The sequence below is a fragment of the Myotis daubentonii genome, chromosome 18 (genome assembly GCF_963259705.1).
Source record: "Myotis daubentonii chromosome 18, mMyoDau2.1, whole genome shotgun sequence".
NCBI lineage: Eukaryota > Metazoa > Chordata > Mammalia > Chiroptera > Vespertilionidae > Myotis > Myotis daubentonii.
Genome location: NC_081857.1, coordinates 9,101,772 through 9,121,511, shown reverse-complemented (window position 1 = coordinate 9,121,511; position 19,740 = coordinate 9,101,772). Strand labels below are relative to the sequence as shown.

General features: G+C 51.1%; 1 protein-coding gene across 14 annotated transcripts in view; it reads right to left on the bottom strand.

Annotated features, from left to right (window-relative positions):
- The window catches only part of NFASC (neurofascin), a 182,771-nt gene that overhangs the window by 85,423 nt on the left and 77,608 nt on the right, over nucleotides 1-19,740 (bottom strand). For 13 of the 14 annotated variants that reach the window (XM_059675029.1, XM_059675033.1, XM_059675038.1 and 10 more), the window contains exon 2: nucleotides 18,759-18,889. The exons of the other annotated variant lie outside the window; for it this stretch is intronic. The gene's annotated coding sequence lies outside the window, so the exon portion shown is untranslated. The remainder of the gene's footprint in view (nucleotides 1-18,758; nucleotides 18,890-19,740) is intronic. 14 annotated transcript variants of the gene reach the window in all.

The following is a 19,740-nucleotide window of genomic DNA, read 5'->3' as shown; positions in this document are numbered from 1 at the left end:
CAGCCCGCCTTCAGGGAGGACAGTGGGATGGCTCCAGTCTCGGCTCCTTGACTGCCAGGGAGCTAGCTGCCAAGCAGTCGGAGTGATGGGGAGAGGGATACCTTCTTCTGGGAATCTTGATGGAAAAAGGAAGCCAAAAGCTGTTCATTAACTAGAAACACATTGGCAGGGGGAAAAAGCCCAATTATTTAGGGTGCTTTTAACTCACAATGTAAAGTCACAGCAGAAAAAGAGCACAGAGTCCATCACCTTTAGCTGTTTCACCATTCTCCCTGGGACCCATTTTCTCCCAATAAATTCTTAAAAGTGAAGGGGATTTAGGAATTATTTAGCTTCATGCTTTTCAGACGAGGAAACGAGAGTCCGGAAAGGGACAGGACTTGCTCGAGGTTACACAGCTGGTTCATGGAAAAGCTAGGAAAAGAACCCAGGTCTCCTGACTTCTCCTCCAGAGTTTTCCCACCCAATTTCCTTAGTAAAGTTACTATTTAAAAAAGAAATATATATTTTGGCAGTTCCTCAAAATATTAATTACCATAGGAGCCCGTATTTCTACTCCTAGGCATATACCCCCAAAGAATTACAAATGGTTCTCAAATAAGTCCGTGCACACACATGTCACACCAGCATCATTCACGATAGCCAAAGGGTGGAAACAGCCCAAAGACCCATCGAGGGGAGAATTAATCAACAAATTCCATCATATACTAGTATGTACCATGACGTATTACTCAGACTAGAAAGAAATGTTCTGACACATGCTCCCATGTGGATGACCCCTGAGGGCATTATGCTCTCTGAGAGAACGATTTCATTTATATGAAATATCCAAAACAGATAAGTCCATAGAGACGGGACACAGAATGGCGGTTACCAGAGGCAGAGGGGAGGGGGGTGGATAGGTACAGGGTTTCCTTTTGGCGTTACGATAATGTTTGGAACCAGACAGAGGTGATGGCTGCACGCATTGTGAATATACTAAATACCCCTGAATTGTTCACTTTAAAATGGTCAATGTTATGATATGTGAATTTTGCCTTAATAATAAAAATACGTAAATAGCATTGATCTCTAAAAGTGCTCATAAAGATGAAAGAACAGAGGATGAGGAGGGTGGCTTATTCCACACGGTCATATAGGCGCCCTCAGTGCCCCAAGCCGGGTCTGCTCAGTCTACCTTGTACGTAGCTTGCAATCCTTCCTGGACATTCTGAGGAAATTTCCTTCCAAGTCGAGAAAGGGAGAGTCAACAGCTGTCTGGGCAAGGGGTGCTGGGGCTGTGTACAAACAACCCAATGCAGAAGGGGAACCCTTTGGATATTTGTAACATCATTCTCGGGCCATACAAAATCATCAACTTACAAATCAGCAGGCTCTATTTGGTCAAACATTTAATTAACTCACCCCTAATGCCTTGGCAGGGCCAGTCCCAATGATTTGGAGAGTCTTATACGGCCCGAGGACTGGATGTTCCCCACCCCTGCCCTGGAACCTCTGTTATCTTACATGAGGATGCTTCTCACACTCAGGCAACCTCCTTGAACTGAAGGCCTCTAACACTGTGAGAGATTCAAACGCGAAATGGCTGAGGTGGGACCCAGAAAAGCCTGGGTGATGATCAACCATTGGTGGGGACCCTGTCAAGTCTGAGAGCATTGGCTGAGCAGCAAGATGGCCTGGGTCTGAATCTGCTCCCCACCCACAAGGGGGAGGCCTCGTACTGGACCTTAGAAGGCCTGTATTTCTCCTCTGAAAACCGCGGGTACCACAGCGCTATCGCAGAGGGCTGCTGTGATGACGTAGCATACACTTTCTATAGAAATCACTCAGCAAAGCGTGGGGTGCAGAGTAAAGGCTTAATACGTGCTCACTGTTGCCCGTGAGTGGGCTTTGAACTCGCAGGGATGTAGGAAGGTTCTGGCTACCTACACGTCATGACCAATGGCAAGAGCAAGTTATAATCCTCCATCCATCCAGCCTACCTTTCCGTCTTTCCTTTTTTGGGGTCCTGGCTTGCTTGCTTTCCTTAGATTGGGGGCCCCTGGTGTTGGTTCCACAAGCTGTCCCTGGCAGATGGACGGCAGGCCCACAGCTCCCACGGCCCCATTCTGGGCAGGTTGCTCTGGTGGTCACAGCACGCCAGATGTGATGGGGAGAAAGGGTTGGTGGCCCTGAGAGTGGCTCGGCTGCCAGCTCCATGTTCCCTGGAGCAGAACCGCCTTGCACTTTGGGGTGGCAGTCAGCCCACCATTCATCATTTCACAGATCTGGTAGCAGGCACCAGTCTAGAGCAGCGGTCGCCAACCAGTGGTCCGCAGACCACTGGTGGTCCATGAGGTCCGAAAGGTTGGCAACCACCGATCTAGAGAACACACACGGGGACAGCAGAGGTTTCTTTGGTCCGATGGAGCTCACAGGCCAGCGGGGGAAGACAGGGAAAAAACACTGAATGAAAAAATCAGGCCATCGGTGCAACGAAGAATCCAGGATCCCCTGCACACGGATGCTCACAGAGGCGTAATCCATAAGTGCTGGAATTTGGAAACAACCAAGATGTCCTTCAGCAGGTGAGTGGATAGATAAGTGAACTGTGGTACACCCACACAATGGAATATTATTCAGCACTAAAAAGAAAGGAGCTCTCAAGCACGGAGGAACCTTAAATGCCTATGACTAAATAAAAGAAGGCAACCTGAGCCAGCCGAGTGGTTCAGTTGGTTGAGTGTCATCCTGTGCACTGAAAGGTCGCTGGTTCAATTCCTGGTCAGGGCACACACCTGGGTTGTGGGTTTGCAAATGGGAGGCAACCGATCGATGTTTCGCTCTCACATCAATGTCTCTCTCTTTTTCCTTTCCTCTCTCTAAGCATGCCCTTGAGTGAGGATTTTAAAGGAAGGCAATCTGGAAAGGCTACATACTGTATGATTCTAGCTGTATGACATTCTGGAAGAGGCAAAACTATGGAGACAGTAAAAGACCAGTGGTTGCCAAGGGCTGGGAGGATGGAGGAACAGCAGAACACAGAGATTTTCAGGGCAGTGGAACTCTTCTGTATGATACTATAATGAAGGAAGCATGTCATGATACCTTTGTCCAAACCCATAGAATATACAACACCAAGAGTGAACCGTAATGTAAACTATGGTAAACTAGGTGATAATGGAGGGTCCAAGTAGGTTTATCAATTTAACAAATGTACCACTTGGATGGGGATATTGATAATGACTGTGCATGTGTGGGGGTGGGAGGATATGGGAAATCTCTCAATTTGCTGAAAGTGCTCTAAATAATCACATCTATTAAAGAAAAAGAAAAAGAAAAAGAAAAAGAAAGAAACCACAATAGGGTGATGTGATAAAGGGAATGAATGGTTAGAGAAGGTGACCAGGAAGGAGCCATTGTGAAGATGGCTCAGAAAACCACACCAGGCAGGGACCCATGCTTATGCAGAGGCTGGGCGACAGGAAGCAGATGGAAACGAGCAGGGACCTGAAGCCAGTGTGGCTGGAGCGTGGAGGGCACGCGGCAAGTCACGATCAGAGAGAGAGGCAAGGGCGGATCACAGAGGGCATCCAGGGCCAATGTAAGGAGTGTAAGCACTGCGGTGTCTGTTTGGCTGCTCAGTGGAGAGAGGGATGTGGGGCTGGGGCAGTGGAAGCAGGAGGGCCTTTTAAGAGGCTCTGCAGCCTCTGGGGTGAGGCCAGACCCTTAGCTTCCAATCCCAGAAATGCCTCCACCCTTTCAGTGAAGTTACTCAATGCAGCAGCCTCCTGGCCACCCTGGGCTGCACACAGTGTTCAGGGCGATGAGGAGGGAGCAGGAGGACTTATTAAGAATCTTTTAGTGCTGGGTTTTCACACTGGGTCCAAGAAGCAAGCAGGTGGGTTCTAGGAGGTGCCTCAGGGGCTTCTCCATGGGAAGGAGGATTTGGGGAGGGAGGAGCAGGCGGGACGCTCTCTACCCCACTTCTCACCAGAGCTGCTTCACAGCCCCTGCTTTTACATTGGGGTTTTGCATAAAGTTTTATTTTGAAGGATTCTATTAGTAAAACAAAGAACTGAAAACTGTTGCACAACAGTCTATACATTTTCCAATGCAGACCCTGCGCCCCACAGCAATCATGCAACAGCAAGGCAGGGTGTGAGGAAGAGCACCCCAGGCTCTTCTTATGAGGACACCAGCTCTATTGGATCAGGTTCCATCCCTCTGATCTCATTTAACCTTAATCACCTCTTTAAGGCTCTATTTTCAAACACAGTCACATTACAAGTTAGAGCTTCAACACAGGGATTTGGGGAGATACAATTCAATCAATAATTGTACACATATTTTTCTTTGGAGAATTCATCTCTACCCTTTCTCAGAGTGACCCTGCCCTGGTTTTGATTAGTTTAAGCCCATTAGCATTCCCTACCCTCTCAACCCTATGAATGATTTAAGAATAGGCATCTAATCCAGCAAGAGGCAGCGTGATTCATGGAGAATTTTGCTGGGACTGCTGGGAAAATTGACCCTCTCTTCTGAAAAAGCCCCGGTGAGGAACTCTCATAAGGGGAGAGGGTGGTGGGAGGCAGGGTCTCCATGTGCAATGTGAGGATGATCCAATTCTGCGAAGGCAGAGGGGACAGAGGAAGCCAGATCCTGCCTGTCGCTGAGTTACTGGTCTCTACCAGGCCACCAGTTCCCGAGCCAAGCCATACTGGTGGACTTTTAATTACACATGTGTTTACAATGCCCTTTGCTTTTTAAGCCACTTGGAGTTGATTTTTCTATCACTTGCAACTGATTGCAACCTCGGCATATCAGGATGACACTCTAACCAACTGAGCTACCCAACCAGGGCGAAAGTTTCTTTTTTAAAGAGAGGGCTGGGCTTCTGATTGTACTCATCCAGTTCCCATTCCCTCCTCATCCAAACACACACCAGCCCTGCCACTGCCCCCTGACGGCCAAATCCAGTGTTCTTAGCTTTTATCTCGCCAGACCTGTTGGAGGCACTAACAGCTGGCAACCACTCCATCCACCCCTCCTAGCACTGTTCCTCCCTGGCCTCTGACACACCACTCAGGGGCCTCCTCTTCTCTCTGGCTCTTCCAGCCGCCATGGCAGCCCTGGTCAGAATGGATCCTCTTCTTCTGCCTGATGTTCTCAGTGGCTCTGCAGGGGGTCCCGTCCCCCCATCTCTATTCCCCAGCTCTGTTGGTGGTACTCACCCCGGTAATATAAGGCCGATGTAGGGAATCTCTCTGAAATCCCACCTCTTCTCATCCCCAGGCACCAAGGCCCTTGACTCCCCAGTGTCTCTCATTCCCCCTCTCCACGCTCCCACCCATCTAACCCTTGATGTGTATCGGGTCGCATGGGCTACTGCTATCACTTCCCATCTGGCCTCCTTCCTACCCATTCTCTGTGTTGCCATTACAGTGATTTGTCTAAATCCCCATCTGATCATGTCAGTGCCCCGCTGAAAGCTCTTTCATTATCACCCCATCAATCTGTTAAGATCAAATCCAAGCTCCCACGTGTACCATCAAAGGCTCTTGGAGATCAGGCTCCTGCAGGCCTCTCCAACCCCATCCAAACCCTAAATGCTCCCTAATTGAATGACATGTCATTTTCTAAGCAAGCCACTCCATTTACTATCTCCATACTTTACACGTGCCTGAAAAGGCCTTCTCTCCTTGTCATGTGATTAATTCCTACTCAATCTTCAAGACACCACTGTTCAGACATCTTCTGCTCAGTGAGGAATTCCCTGTGCTCCCCGTGCCACCCCCCAGCGGAGCTGAGTCCATCTCACTGTACCTTAAGTCTGCCTCTACATCCAGGGCACTCAGCACACTGTGGTAAGACCAATGCCTAAAGTAAAGGTCGAAGACCCTTTATGTAACTACTAGAGGCCCAGTGCACGAAATCATGCATGGGTAGGGTCCCTAGGCCTAGCCTGCGATCAGGGCCATCTTCCACCCGCTTGCCAGTCCTCAGTCCTGCCTGCCACCTCCACCCACCGTGGTTCCCCATTAGCCGGGAGATGGATCTGAGCCTGTGGGCCAGGGGGCGGGAGGGGGAGGGGGGAAGGACCAAGAGGTGCCTGCTCACCAGTCCCCAATCCTGCCCGGTTGCCACACACCCAGGTTCCCCATGGTTCCCCATTGGCCATCCAGCTATGGGAGCCAGCAGGCTGGGGGGAGGGACTCAGAAGTGGTCAATGCACCTCATAGCGACTGGTCGATCGGTCGTTCCAGTCATTGGCTTTTTATATATATAGATTTTAGGCCTTGTGAGACATACTGTGTATATTGCAACTACTGAACTTTATGATTGTAAAGTGAGAGCAGCCATGGGCAGGAAGTGGGCCTGCATACGTTCCAGTAACACTTTATTCACAAAGCAGGCAGTGGGCTGGAAGTGACTCAGTGTGCTTACCACTGGCTTAAACTTCCTCCCTCTTTGTGGAATCCTTCGGGCTCAGACCAGGCCCTGTCTTCTTGTGTCCCCAGTGCTGGGCATGGTCCTTGGCAGGGAGGAGCTACCGAATGGCAGATCCAAGTAAAGGTCTCAAGCCTGCCACTGACTTTCTGTAAATTACTTGCTTTCCAAGCCGTTTATATGTGAAACCTCAAAAATGAAAACAAGTGTTCCTGTTTGCCTGCTTCAGATGGATAAAATGGATAATGACGAGATAAAGACGATAAAGATGAGATCAAATGGCAATGCTCAGGAACACGAAGCAGAAACAAATGTGGGCCTGACTATTCTTAGTGTAGTCCTTCCTGATGAGCCCGTGACTCCACCCAGGCTTTGTTCCTAACAGCTCGTAAACTTAAGTCCAAGGGCGGGCCTGTGGTCTGACCCACAGGTGCTGGTCTGGGGTTAGCCACAGGCCACCCTGCCCTACGGCATCCTCCTGCTCTGGGAGCAAGCACAGGGGCGACCATGTCTCCTCTCACTGCCATGCCACTCGCCTTCTCCCAGATTCCAGATCTACAGCTGCCCTCGCACAGGTGTGAGAGAGAGTGCGTGAGACAGAAGGACAGCTTAACGGTCTCCGGGGGCTCGCTGGGATTTGAGGAGAGTTTCTGGGTTAGAATCAACAGGATCTGATGACTGACAGGCAGTGGATGAGAAGGATGGCATCAAAATTTCTAGGTTGGGCAAGTGAATTAGGATGATGCTAATAATTAACATAAAAATACAGAAAGGGGCCCAGCTGGCGTGGCTCAGTGGTTGAGCATCAACCTTATGAACCAAGAGGTCACAGTTCGATTCCCGGTCAGGCACATGCCCAAGTTTCAGGCTCAATCCCCAGTGTGAGGCGTGCAGGAGGCAGCCGATTCTTTCTCATCATTGATGTTTCTATCTCTCCCTCCCTCTCCCTTTCTCTCTGAAATTAATAAAAAATATATTTTAAAAAATACAGAAAGGGGACTAACTCTGGTGGCGGTTGAGGTACAGGGAGATCACAGCCTTGGAACTAAACGGGTTCAGTTTAAAAGGCTCAGAGCCATGAACAAAACAGTTGTGCGGGTCCACGGAGGCTGTGCTCCTGAATGAACGCCCAAGGACACCGCAGAGGAGCCCTGAGGAGCCACATGCCAGCAATTAGTTCTCAGAATAAACGATCAAGTGCCTGGAATAGTACTGCAGGTCCAACAAGAAACACATTCACACACCACTGCCACAGGGCATTGTGGGGGAACGGAGATACTAAAAGCCCAACGGAGCCAACACAGAACGCAGGCCTTCTGCAAGACAAAAACAAAACACCAACAACGCAGCAGGGCTGCTGGTGATCGCTGCCTGGAAGCAACCTGCTCAGAAATCAGAGAGAGGAGCTGAGACAAAGGAGGACATCCAGGGACATGTCCCACGGGGCAGACAGGCAGGCGAGAACCCAGGACTCGGGTGTAAGGTATTTCTCAAGTCCTCTGTTCCCAACACAAGCCGATTAACAGTTGCAAATGGTTTATACCTAACTATAGTCAGAGTGGCTCAGGCTACCTCCGTAATAGTCACTCACTCTCTTTCCATTTTCTCTCTTGAAGACTAGAGGCAGAGCAGTGCGCCCTGGCGTGGCCACCCTCTATCCTATTTGTCCTGCAGAAAAGGGGGCTGGCCTAAGGTGCAAACTCCAGTCTCTGCAGAGCGAGCTGGGACCTGGCTCCCACCCCCTGCGGCCCGTCTCCCTCAGCATCTGCACGCATCTCCCTCAGTTTCAGCCTCGCATCTCTCCCCAAACAGGCCGCCTCCCCTTTGACCATCTTTGCTCCCCCTTTCCCTGGGATGGAAACGTGAGTCCCTTCTTTCTCTACTGTGCCAATTCCCTTCCTCGCCAAGACCCTACGGGGCGATCCTCCTTGTGTCTGACCCGCACGCCCACACCCTCTGTCCCAGCAGTCATTTCCTTCTCCTGTGGGATTAGTTGTACTCATGCCATCTCCTGCCTCAGACTCTGAATTTCTTGAGCTCAGAGTCCATGTCTTGTCTCTCTCTGTAGTGAGAAAGTATAATAAATATTCATGGGATGAGTGAACAGCCATCTCATCAGACACTTCCCATTACCAGGAGATATTTATCCCATCAACAAATCAGTATATTATGAACCCTTGGTTAATAACCCATATGACAGAACTGTTGTTACAGGAGAAGCCTGAGGAGTAAATACCAGCAATAAGCTACACTGACAATATCTATTCAGCATCCTCTGGCACAAACCCTGTCCCTGCTCAGTGGACACACTCATCTCCTCTTCCTGAAATCCCTCCCTCACTCCCTCTGACCTTCCTGTCTAACCAGGTCAGGGCCACCCAGTTTTCTCACCCTGCAGGCGGCTTCTCAGAATCCAGGGATTCAGCTGCTCCAGGCACTGCCCCAGAACTGCCATCACCTCATCCCCCCCCCCCCCCCCCCGCCCCTGTCCCTCATCCGGAGGGTCTCCGTTAGCTGCTCTGGGTTCTGAAGTCCACTTTCAGAAGAGGGATTGTCCAGGCACGGGCACTACGGGGGGCCCTCCTTCCCCGGCCCCACCCACCTCTTGCCCTCTGCCACCCCTGTCATCTCCCTCCGTCTCTCATCGAGGAACGATGCAACAGATGCTGACCTGAGCCTCCTCCACTGCCTCCGCTCACAGGCATCTGAAGAGGGGTGGGGGTGGGGGGGTGGTTTCCTTGGAAACTCAAAATGCCTCCTATTGATGATCATTAGCCTGCCCCAAAGAGACCGAGTGCCAAGCAAGGAGGAGAAAGACAGGCATCTCCGGAAGAGGGTAAGACCAGGACAAGAAGCAGCAAGGAGCTCCCTGAATTTCCCTTCAGAGAGCACCTGCCAGAGAATTACGTCTCCCCAATCTCCCCTTCACCCCCAGGAAATGAGCCGTGTCTCAGCATCTTTAAGAAAAGTCTGTCTGCCCATGCACTCCTCCCACCTCTGCCTTCGACACCAAAAGACTCTCCAGGGCACAAGGACTTGACAGCCAGGAAAGCACTCACCAGCCTGCCCGTGCCCAGGAGACACCCAGCTTCCTCGCCTGTGTGGGTGCAACCAGTTGTCTTCTGGGCTTTTCCGAGAGCCAAGGAAACCTGGCGTAGGGGATTTAACTCTCCCTTCGCCCTCCTCCCTTCTCAGGGTTGGAAGGGGGTGGTCTCCATCTGCTCTGTGGCTGTGTTTCAAGCTTGGCTCCTTTTCACGGCCAAGGGGAGGGGTCTGGGAGGAGTGAGGGGCTGTGTGTAACCAGTGATGGCAATCTGCTTGGTGGTGGTGGCAGGGGCGCCTGGCAGGTCTGGCTCCTCCGCTCCGTCTCAGCTAAGTTGGGGGGTCTCAGGAGTATGGGGGTATGTTGGGGGGCAGGGGGATGATAATATCAGGTGGCCCTGATTCCCACCTGAGGAGGAGGGGGGGCTGTTTAGAGATTTGGCTGAAAACAGCTATTTCCTGCTCAATACCCAAAACTAATCTCTAGGTTGAAACCTGAGCCACTAGACCCGTGGTCGGCAAACTGCGGCTCGAGAGCCAGATGCGGCTCTTTGGCCCCTTGAGTGTGGCTCTTCCTAAGCCTTAGGAATACCCTAATTAAGTTAATAACAATGTACCTACCTATATAGTTTAAGTTTAAAAAATTTGGCTCTCAAAAGAAATTTCAATCGTTGTACTGTTGAAATTTTGCTCTGTTGACTAATGAGTTTGCCGACCACTGCCCTAGGCTATTGAGTTGAAGGTAAAGGGCAAGGAGGGAGGGGGTGGGAAGGAAGAAAGGGGAGGAGACCTTTCTATCAAGGTGATGATCACCACAGATATCTAGTGTCCAGACCAGGCTCTCTAGGGACACAAAACACTCACAGAGTAGCCTGGTATTCAAGATGCAGGGCGGGCTGAGACCCCACACGGAGGCTGCACCCATCGAACAGTGCAGTCACTTCAGGAGTGGGAGGTCACGTGTCTGCCACAGCATAGAGCCGGACGCAGGGACATGCGTGCCCTTTTTCATAACTGTGTGTGTGGGTCAACCACGAGGCTGCCAGCCGTCTGCTTGCAGTGCGCCGTCGGGCTGTTATCTTTATTTTTCCGCATTACAATGCCGCTGCGCTGCACATCCTGTGGGCACAGCCTGATGCAGGAAGGGAGTGAGTTGTTGCATCGCTCAGTCTCTCTGATCACAGGCCAACTGGAGCCTGGCACATCTTATCCTGGCATAGCAAGGGAGCCTGCAGTATACAGGTGGCCCGGTCCACACCCTGGCACTAGGCACGCTGCAAAGGACATGGGATCGAGCCCGATTTCTAGGGTTCTTTGGGGCTGTGCGTTTCCTCATTACTATTGTTTAAGCATTCATCCCCCGAGGGGCAGGACGAGGAAACAGACAAGGAATGGAGACTCTCACATGTAGTCGGTGCAGCTACCGACTGGCTGATCTAACGGGCTGTGCAGGGCTGGCTTGAACTCTGTGCATGTCTGTGAATTTCCATTATTCAGGCTCCACTCAGAGGCCCTGCTCATGATTAACTGAGTTCTCACCAGTCTCATTCCTGAGACAGATGCGCAGGTAAAGATGATTGGGAAAAACACACACCAGCAGTTAATGCGCAGGGCATGCAGACAGCTTCCACCTCAGTCATCAGCAAGAAATCCAACAGACAAGAGGAAAACCGGTCCGAGAGGGAGAGCAGGAAGCGACCCCCACTTCCGGAGGAACTGTGGCCCCTGTGGGAAACGAGGAGCCCCACCTCCAGCTCAAGATCCTCGATTCTCCCCTGAGGGAAAGAGTGTCACAGCAATTATACGCATCTTTCTTCCCAGCTGGGAGAGGGTGGTGATGCTCAGCCCCTCTCGAGGGGGTGGGAAAGACACCAGAAAGCAGCAGCTGCCTCCCAGGGTAGCAGCAGCTGCCATTAAAGGGAAGTGGCTCAGAGGAGCTGGAGGGGAAGTGATCATAATCCTCCTTGACGGGCCTCAGGGGCGGGACCCGAGAGTTGGGAAGGGTCAGAAGGTGGGACCCCGGAAGAGAGAGTGGAGACTGAAGGCAGAAGGCCAGGAACAGAGGCTTGGAATTCATATAAAAAGACCGAGAAGTCCTCAAAAGGTGGCCCACAGAGTTATCATAGGGCCCACAGTTCCATCCTGTGTATTTACCCAGAGAACTTAAACCATATGTCCACATGAAAACTTGTACACGAGTGTTCACAGCAGCATCATTAATAACAGCCCAGAAGTGGAAGAATGAATAAATAAAATGTGGCCTCTCTACATATTGGAATATTATCCAGCCGTAAAAAGAATGAAATACTGCACCTGCTACAACATGTATGAACTTAAAAACATCATGCTAAGTGATGATGCTGGATGATTCCATTTATATAAAGGGGGAGGAGTAGGGAAATCTGTAGAGCTAGAGGGTAGATTAGTGATTGCCTGGGGCTAGAAGAGACCAGGGTGGGGGGGGGGGACACTGCTGAAGGGTATGGGTTTTTTGAGGGGGAAGGTAAAGAAAATGTTCTAAAATTAGGCGTAGTGAGGAATATGCTAAAGAGCACAGAGTTGCACACTTAAATCGGTGAACGGTATGTGAATTATACCTCAATAAAGCTGTTGTTTAAAATATTAATGAGAAAAAAAAAAGAATTACATTAGGACTTGGAAGACTTTGTCATGAAATCGTAATACCTCAAACAGGAAAGTGAATTTCTTCCATCACGGCAGCCATTCAAGGGCAACAGCCACGGCTCTGTGCTCTCATGGCTGTGGCCTCAACAAGGGCCACAAGGGACCAGGAAGGTGAGCAAGCCAGGCACAGCCACCTCCTGTGGGATAGGGTTGAAGGTGCACCACAGAGCTGCGCACAGCCTCCACGGACAAGAGGGCAGAAGCTAATCAAGAAAAGGGTGGGATGTCAACTGTAATTGGAAACGAGAGAGAGAGAGAGAGAGAGAGAGAGAGAGAGAGAGAGAGAGAGAGAGAAGAAGAAGAAGAAGAAGAAGAAGAAGAATTAGAAGAAGAAGAAGAAGAGAAGAGAAAAGAAAGGAAAAGAAAAGAAAAGAAAAGAAAAGAAAAGAAAAGAAAAGAAAAGAAAAGAGATAAAGGAAAAAGAAAACCAAAAGAATGGGGACACATCCCAACCAAGAGGAAGGGAGAGGAGCTGACCAGGGTCCTGGCGGCCTGCGCGAGGCAGCAGCTGCTGAGCCCTATCCCCTCTGTGTGTGATAAAACCTTCTCAGATAAAAAGGGAAAGTGAATGCTTACATTCATACATGCAGTTTCAAATGTTCAAAGGAATGTACGAACTCAGTTTAGTAACGGAATCAAACAAGTGATTGTTAAAATGTATGAGATTTATGAAGAGAATTGAAAAATCTGTCCGTTTAAATGAAAAGGTTTAGGGTTTTTTTACTTTAATATATTGAATACTGACTTTTTTTTAAAAGGCCCAGAGCTAAGTTCTTGTATGCCACCTTGAGTAAGTCACAAACTCTACACATCAGAATGCTGCAGGCAGAACGGCCGGAAACCACACTCTCTGGGCCCCAGTAGCTTCCTAATAAAGACGCCTGTGCAAAGCCCAGCCACCTTTCCTTCAAACCAGCGTCCTCACCCCCGGCACTGACCGAGGGGCTCCCAGGCTCCCTGAATGAGGCATCCCCTTAGAGTCAGGCCACTGTCCATCTGCTCACGATGTCACTCGTGCTAAGCTGCTTATTCCAACCTCTGTTTGTGCGATTCCCAGCCTGGTTTCAATAGACTAAGGATCTAAAGCCATTTGAAAACCCTCCACTGAGCTAAAGCAGGAAAAACAATGAGGGGCAAGACTACAGGAGAAGCTTGGGGTGGGGGAAGGAGAGATGACCACCCCTTACCCAGACCATGAACTTCTTTTATTTAAAAAAAGGATTTTTCTTTAAAAATATATATATTATTAATTATTATTATTATATTATTATATTATATTATATATATTATATATTATATATATTATATTATATATAATGTACCTGGGTTGCGGGCATATCCCCAGTAGGAGATGTGCAGGAGGCAGCTGATCAATGTTTCTCTCTCATCGATGTTTCTAACTCTCTATCTCTCTCCCTTCCTCTCTGTAAAAAATCAATAAAATATATTTTAAAAAAGAAAAAAAAAAGAAAAATCAATGATGAGAGAGAATCATTGACTGGCTGCCTTCTGCACGCTCCACACTGGGGATCGCGCCCACAACCCAGGCATGTGCCTTGACCGGGAATCAAACCATGACCTTTTGGTTCATAGGCCGGTGCTCAACCACTGAGCGATGCTGGCCGGGTGACCATGAGCTTCTCAAAGGTGAGTGTCTTCTACCTTTTTTCTGTGTTCTTCACAGGAGCGAACACCAGCTCAGAGCAGAACAGGGCTGGGCTTAACAGAGGTGAACAACACACCAGCTAGGAAGCCACACAGACGAGGGGAAACACCAGACGTGGATTCAGGGATGAAGCTCCAAGAGGAAGTGGCGCATAATCCCTCGGGCACATGGGAAGGGCAAGGACTTGGGGCCAAACACCTGAGTTTCAGCCCCACCTCAGCCATTTCTACCTGCTGCGTGGTCTTCAGCAATTTGTTTACTCTCTTAGAGCCTCGGTTTTCTGCTCTTTGAGTGGGACAGGTGCACATATTACAAGGTTGTAGTGATGATGATTCATTAATTTGAATTAATTTATTTTATCTTCTGAGTTAGTTTCTTTTAAGTGAATGGGCTAATGTATACATATAGCACCTAACCCAAGACTTGACACGAACTTGGCATTCAAAAACCATTGGTCCTTTCCCCTTTCCCCCAAGTTACAGCTGCTTGTACTGCTTTGCTAAATGGTGTTGGAAAAGTTCAGCTTTCGAACCCACAAATCTACTTTGTAGATCTGCAGAACACACAATGCCTGTGCAAATAACCGTATGCTGGCTCTGGGCCCAAGGAGTCATTATTCACTCTTAGAGCCAACATATGGTTATCTGCACAGGCACCCGAGGAAAGGGAGGCTCCTGCAAGATCCCAGACCAGCCAGAGCAGCTCTGGGCTCCCCTCTCCTCTGCCTCTGCCAGGGTTTCCTTAACCAAAGCCCTTCACACCCCCTCATTCATGCCAGCTTCTTCCACCAATGCCCCTTGACCTATGACATTAACTGCACCTGGCTGCAGGTGGTCCCAGAGAGAGAAGCCGGGTCAGCTCTTCAGCGGTGACGCCTATCCTGCTGGCAATATTCGTCTAGCTGCCGATCTTCCCAGGATAGCATATCCCCAGTTGCATTTTCAAAATTCCTTCCTGACATGATCCGGGGGTTGGGGGGAGGACTAAGACAGCAGGAGGAAGCAGCATCTGTTCCCCTCCCCCCTCCCTCTGCATTTACATCCAACACAGACATCAGTCTGGGTCCAACCGCCAGCCAGCAGGCTGCTACAGGCCGGGGGAGACGTGAAAATACAGGAGCCTGGAGTGGGGAGGTGGAACCGACAGGGAAGGCTGCTTCCTGCATTACAAGACGCACCATTTGTCTAGGAGTCTGGTGCAAAGTGCTGGCAGCCGCGATCCTTACACCAGGCACTGGCGGCTCTAGGGGCAGAGGAGAGCTTTGTGTCTCACGCCCTGAGTGAGGCAGACATCAGCGTGCAGAGGGGTCTCCCTCTGCTATAGTCTATGGTCCTCCCGAGAAACCGAAATTCAGAGGGTGACATGCTGCCCCAAACCCATCAGCCCAGCCTCCCGTGAAAAGATGGGTTTAGCCTTGCCGGTGTGGGTAAGTGGTTAGAGCACCAGAGGGTCTTGGGTTCAATTCCGATCAAAGGCACATACCTTGGTTGCAGGTTCGATCCTCAGCCCTGGTCGGGGTGCGTGTGGGAGGCAACCAATCAATTTGTCTTTTTCACATCGATGTTTCTCTCCATCCCTTCCACTCTCTAAAAAAATTAGTGGAAAAAATATCCTTGGGTAAGGGTTAACAAAACAAACATACTAACTAACAAACAAAGATGGGAAGAAGCAGGTGGCAACACCAGCTACTGAGGGGAATAGATTTCACTGCTGCCACTCACAGCCCCTCACCTCGTCCTGCGGGTCTCCGCGCTCACAAAAACAGTGGCCAAGCTTGGGTGCTGTTTCAGGGGCCTGGAATCGGTCCTGGGCAGGGGGTGGGGAGCAATACCAACCATTCCTAATGCGGCTCCATGGGCCCTCCCCCAACCAACAGACAGCTGCCCTGAGCCCATGCGGCCTGTGATGGCCTGTGGTCATGTTTCTGGAGAGATGAGGCCCATATTCTCACCAACAGGCAGCGGGGGCTTAGGAGTGTGAATGCGATCAACCAAATGCATCCATTCGGGGGATTGAAGGCCTGGGGGGCCTGGGGGTTTCTCTGCCCTGCATTGAGGACAGGAGCTGAAGCACTGGGGGTGGGGAGAGGAGGGTGGGGGCTTAGCCTGAGTGCAGGAAGGTGCCTGCCTGGAGCTGGGGGGTAGAGGGAAGTGGGAGGAGTGCGCTCCTGAGCAGATGCCTGGGCGGCTCCAGATGGCAGCGGCCTCCCAACAAAAGGACAAGAGCCAGAGGGAAGGAGGAGCACTAAACCGAGGACCCGCTTTTACGAGGCTTCCTGCTAGGAGGGCAGATCAGACTCCCCCCTGGAAGCTGCCCAGAGGCTTGCTCAGAAACAGCTACGCAGAGTTTCCAGGGAGACCTGGAACGAACAAGCCGAAGAAAAGACACCGCAGCCCAACCCAAGTGGTCAGCCCTGCGGGTCCCAGGGTGCGCGGTGGGGGTCGAATGCAGGTGCTGCACTTGCTTAGACAGGGAACTTCGGGCACCTTCCTTAGTCTTTCTGTATTTCTGTCACAGGAAAATGGGGGTAATGATGGGCCCTCTTTCACCGGGTCGTTGTGAGGAGAATTCTAAGGAAAACACATGTGGAGCACAGCACATAGGGCCTGGTGCTTGGGGAGCACCCACTATGCTGATTATTGTAATGATGATGACGATCCTCCGAAGAAACCTGGGTCAGCGCCCCTTCTCTCAGAACGTACTGTCCCCCAAACGCTGCATGTCCCTGATTGGCGTGTTCTCTGCACTCTTTCCTTTTTTAAAGCTTTCTCTGAGCGCCTCCCAGTCCTTGGGCCTCTCATGGGCGGAGCCTCGGACCCAAGGAGGCAGTGTGGTGCCACAGCAAGGAACACAGTCCAGGACTCACGGCGTCTAAGTTCTCCCGCGGCCCCAGGTGCTAATGAACGTTGTGACCTTTTCGAGCCTCGGTGTATTCGATGATGACGCCAGTCCGCTCACACCACAGAATTGTCGTGAAAGTGAAATGGCACAATGAATGTAAACAGGCACGCCGTAAAAATGAAGCTCCGCACCAACACTGGGGTTTGCTGATGAGAGTAAAATGCCGAGAGGTGCGAGGGGAGAACACGTTTGCTCCAGCTGCCAGCAGATGCGCTGCCGGGCAGTGCTGCCTCCCCCATGAGGGGAGGGAGTGGCTCCGGGTTCCTCAGGCAGGGATCTGGACAGGCAAGCGGAGTGTGTGTGCCCAGGGAGGGCGGTGGAGGGGTTGGGGGCTGGGCATAGGGATAGGAAGTAGGGAGGGTACTTGAAAAAGTGCCAAGAGAGGGGGCACGATGACACAAAGCTGGACCGACTCCCAGTTCTGTCACAAACTGGGGGGTCTGTTCCCACACTGTTGTGCACGTCTTTGCATGCCCATTAGAAGAGCCTGGTGGACCACTTTTGCAAGCAGAGTCCTCCAAATACAGCAAAACTAAAGAGTTGGGGCCCCTCCCCACCACGGTCAGTGAGTACATTCACACTCAGAATCCAGTAACAATGACCAGGTGAAAAGCCCTGTGGGCGGATGGGTTTCCCGCTGGTCCTAAAGCCCAGCACTGTTCCACGTAAGCTATGGCCCTCACAGGACCACACAGGGCAGCGGTTCTCAACCTGTGGGCCGCGACCCCTTTGGCCGTCGAACGACCCTTTCACAGGGGTCGCCTAAGACCATCCTGCCTATCAGATATTTACATGACAATTCATAACAGTAGCAGCATTACAGTGATGAAGTAGCCACGAAAATATTATGGTTGAGTCACAACATGAGGAACTGTATTTAAAGGGCCAGAAGGTTGAGAACCACTGACACAGAAGATACCCTGATAGACAAGTACATCCGAGCTCCTGCTGATATTGCTGCTGATATGATAAGTAACTGTAACTTCCGTTTACTGAACACCTACTATATGTGAGCACGGTGCAGGGCTCTCTATCTGTTTAATCTGAATTTAATCTTGACAACAAGATGTTCATTGTTAACCCCGTTGTACAAGCCAGAAACTCCAGGCCTAGAGTAATGAGAGACTTTCCTGTGGTCACAAAGCAATTCGAGCTGGATTTGGTCCAGATCCCAAATCCCCGTCACCAGCATTTCTGCTCCCACCTCTCAGCCTCCTTCCCGCAACCTCCCAGCGCCACCTCCAGCTCTTTCTGGGAGAACAGAGTCATCGGAAAGGGAGCTGGGGCGAGAAAGACAAACTGCAAAGAGGCGCAAACTCAAGAATACGGAAACCTTCCTCTGTTCAGGCCCCAGGTAGGCGCCCCCCTCAGGTAGATCCCCAGCCCGCAGCCTCCAGGCCGCGAGCGTGGGGTCCACTGTCAGTGACTCCTTGGTTGAAATTGTAGCCCTCACTTCTTGCACATCCTCCCCTGGCTGAGACTAAAACAGGAGATTCCGGGAGCAGCAGGAAGCACTAAGCCAGATGGGAACAACGCAAACCCTGGACACAGAGTGTGGCTTCAGCGACGTGGGCCTCAGCCTCTTAGTGCTCCCTGGACAGCTGTCCATCTGCTGGGGCCCAAAGCTCCGCCCAGGGGAGGGGTCCTCAGACTGCCCCCCATATGCTGGGGCTGTCACTCAGGAAGCTCCCAGGTTGTGGAGGCCAGGCTAAGTGGGGGAGGGGTGCAGGACACAAACAAAGCTGTTTCCAGGCTTTTCCATTAAGGTGGGCAGTCGTGACAATGGCAAGCCTAAGCCAGCTGACAGCACCGGCTGGGGAATAAGGAGCAAACGCTCTCCCAGGCCAGCCTCCTTGCAAAGGAGGGCCTCGAGGTCTGGCTCTGTGTCCTACTCTGGGGAGAAGGAACACGTCCCCTCAGAAGATTCGGGGGGCCAGGCAAAGAGCCTCCTCTCATCTAAGAGCAGGAGCAAGAGTCAAGAACTGCCCCCACCCTCACCCCTCCCAGACCAGCCCCAGGCCCAAGCCCCACTCACCGTCTCTGCCTCATGCAGCCCCCTTCTCACAGCACCAGAGGCTGCGGCGGGAAGGAAACCTCCAGTGTCCCAAACTGCACATACGTCAATCAACGTCGCAAAGCACACACAAAGAAGACCCCGGGGTCACTCTAGGAAAAAAAAGAACAGGCTTTGTGGTTTGCGGCTCGTCCATCCGCTGGGAAATGACATCTTGGCCCACTTATGTGGGTGACTCTGCGCCGCATAACTGCATCTTTGTCCCACAACGTTAGGAGCACTCTGCAGAAGCGAGAGGTTCTGCCAGGGGCCTGCACGTCAGACCCTGGGAGTGAGGGCATCTCTTCGCCTAGAAGATTATTATTATGTCCCGACACCATAATCTAATTGCTGGTTCCCTGTTCACCTAAAGGAGTTAAGGCCTATCTTGAAGAATCCCTCCTCCACCCAGGGGAGAATTTACCCTTAATCATCGCATTCATTTTCTTAGCTTACTTAGGAGAACTATTATGTTTTTCTTCCCCATCTACAGATAATCAAACGAGTTCACCATAAATGATAACACATTGAAAGGAGAGTTCATTTAGTGTCAGGCAACATGGATTTTAAGTTCTAGCTTGTTATGTCATACTAGAGGCCCGGTGCACGAATTCGTGCACCAGTGGGGTCCCTTGGCCTGGCCTGCGGGATCGGGCTAACACTGGCTCTCCAACATCCCCTGAGGGGTCCCGGATTGTGAGAGGGCACAGGCTAAGTTGATGGGGGCTGGGGAGGGATGTGGGAGGTTGGCCAGTTGGGAGGGACCTTGGGAGGGCTCCAGGCCATGAGCCCTTCTCGCTCAGTCCCGATCAGCCGGACCCCAGCAGCAACCTAACCTACAGGTCGGAGCGTCTGCCCCCTGGTGGTCAGTGCACGTCATACCAAGCGGTTGAGCGGCCTTAGCATATCATTAGCATATTACCCTTTGATTGATTGAACAGCCGACCCGTCGACTGGACACTTA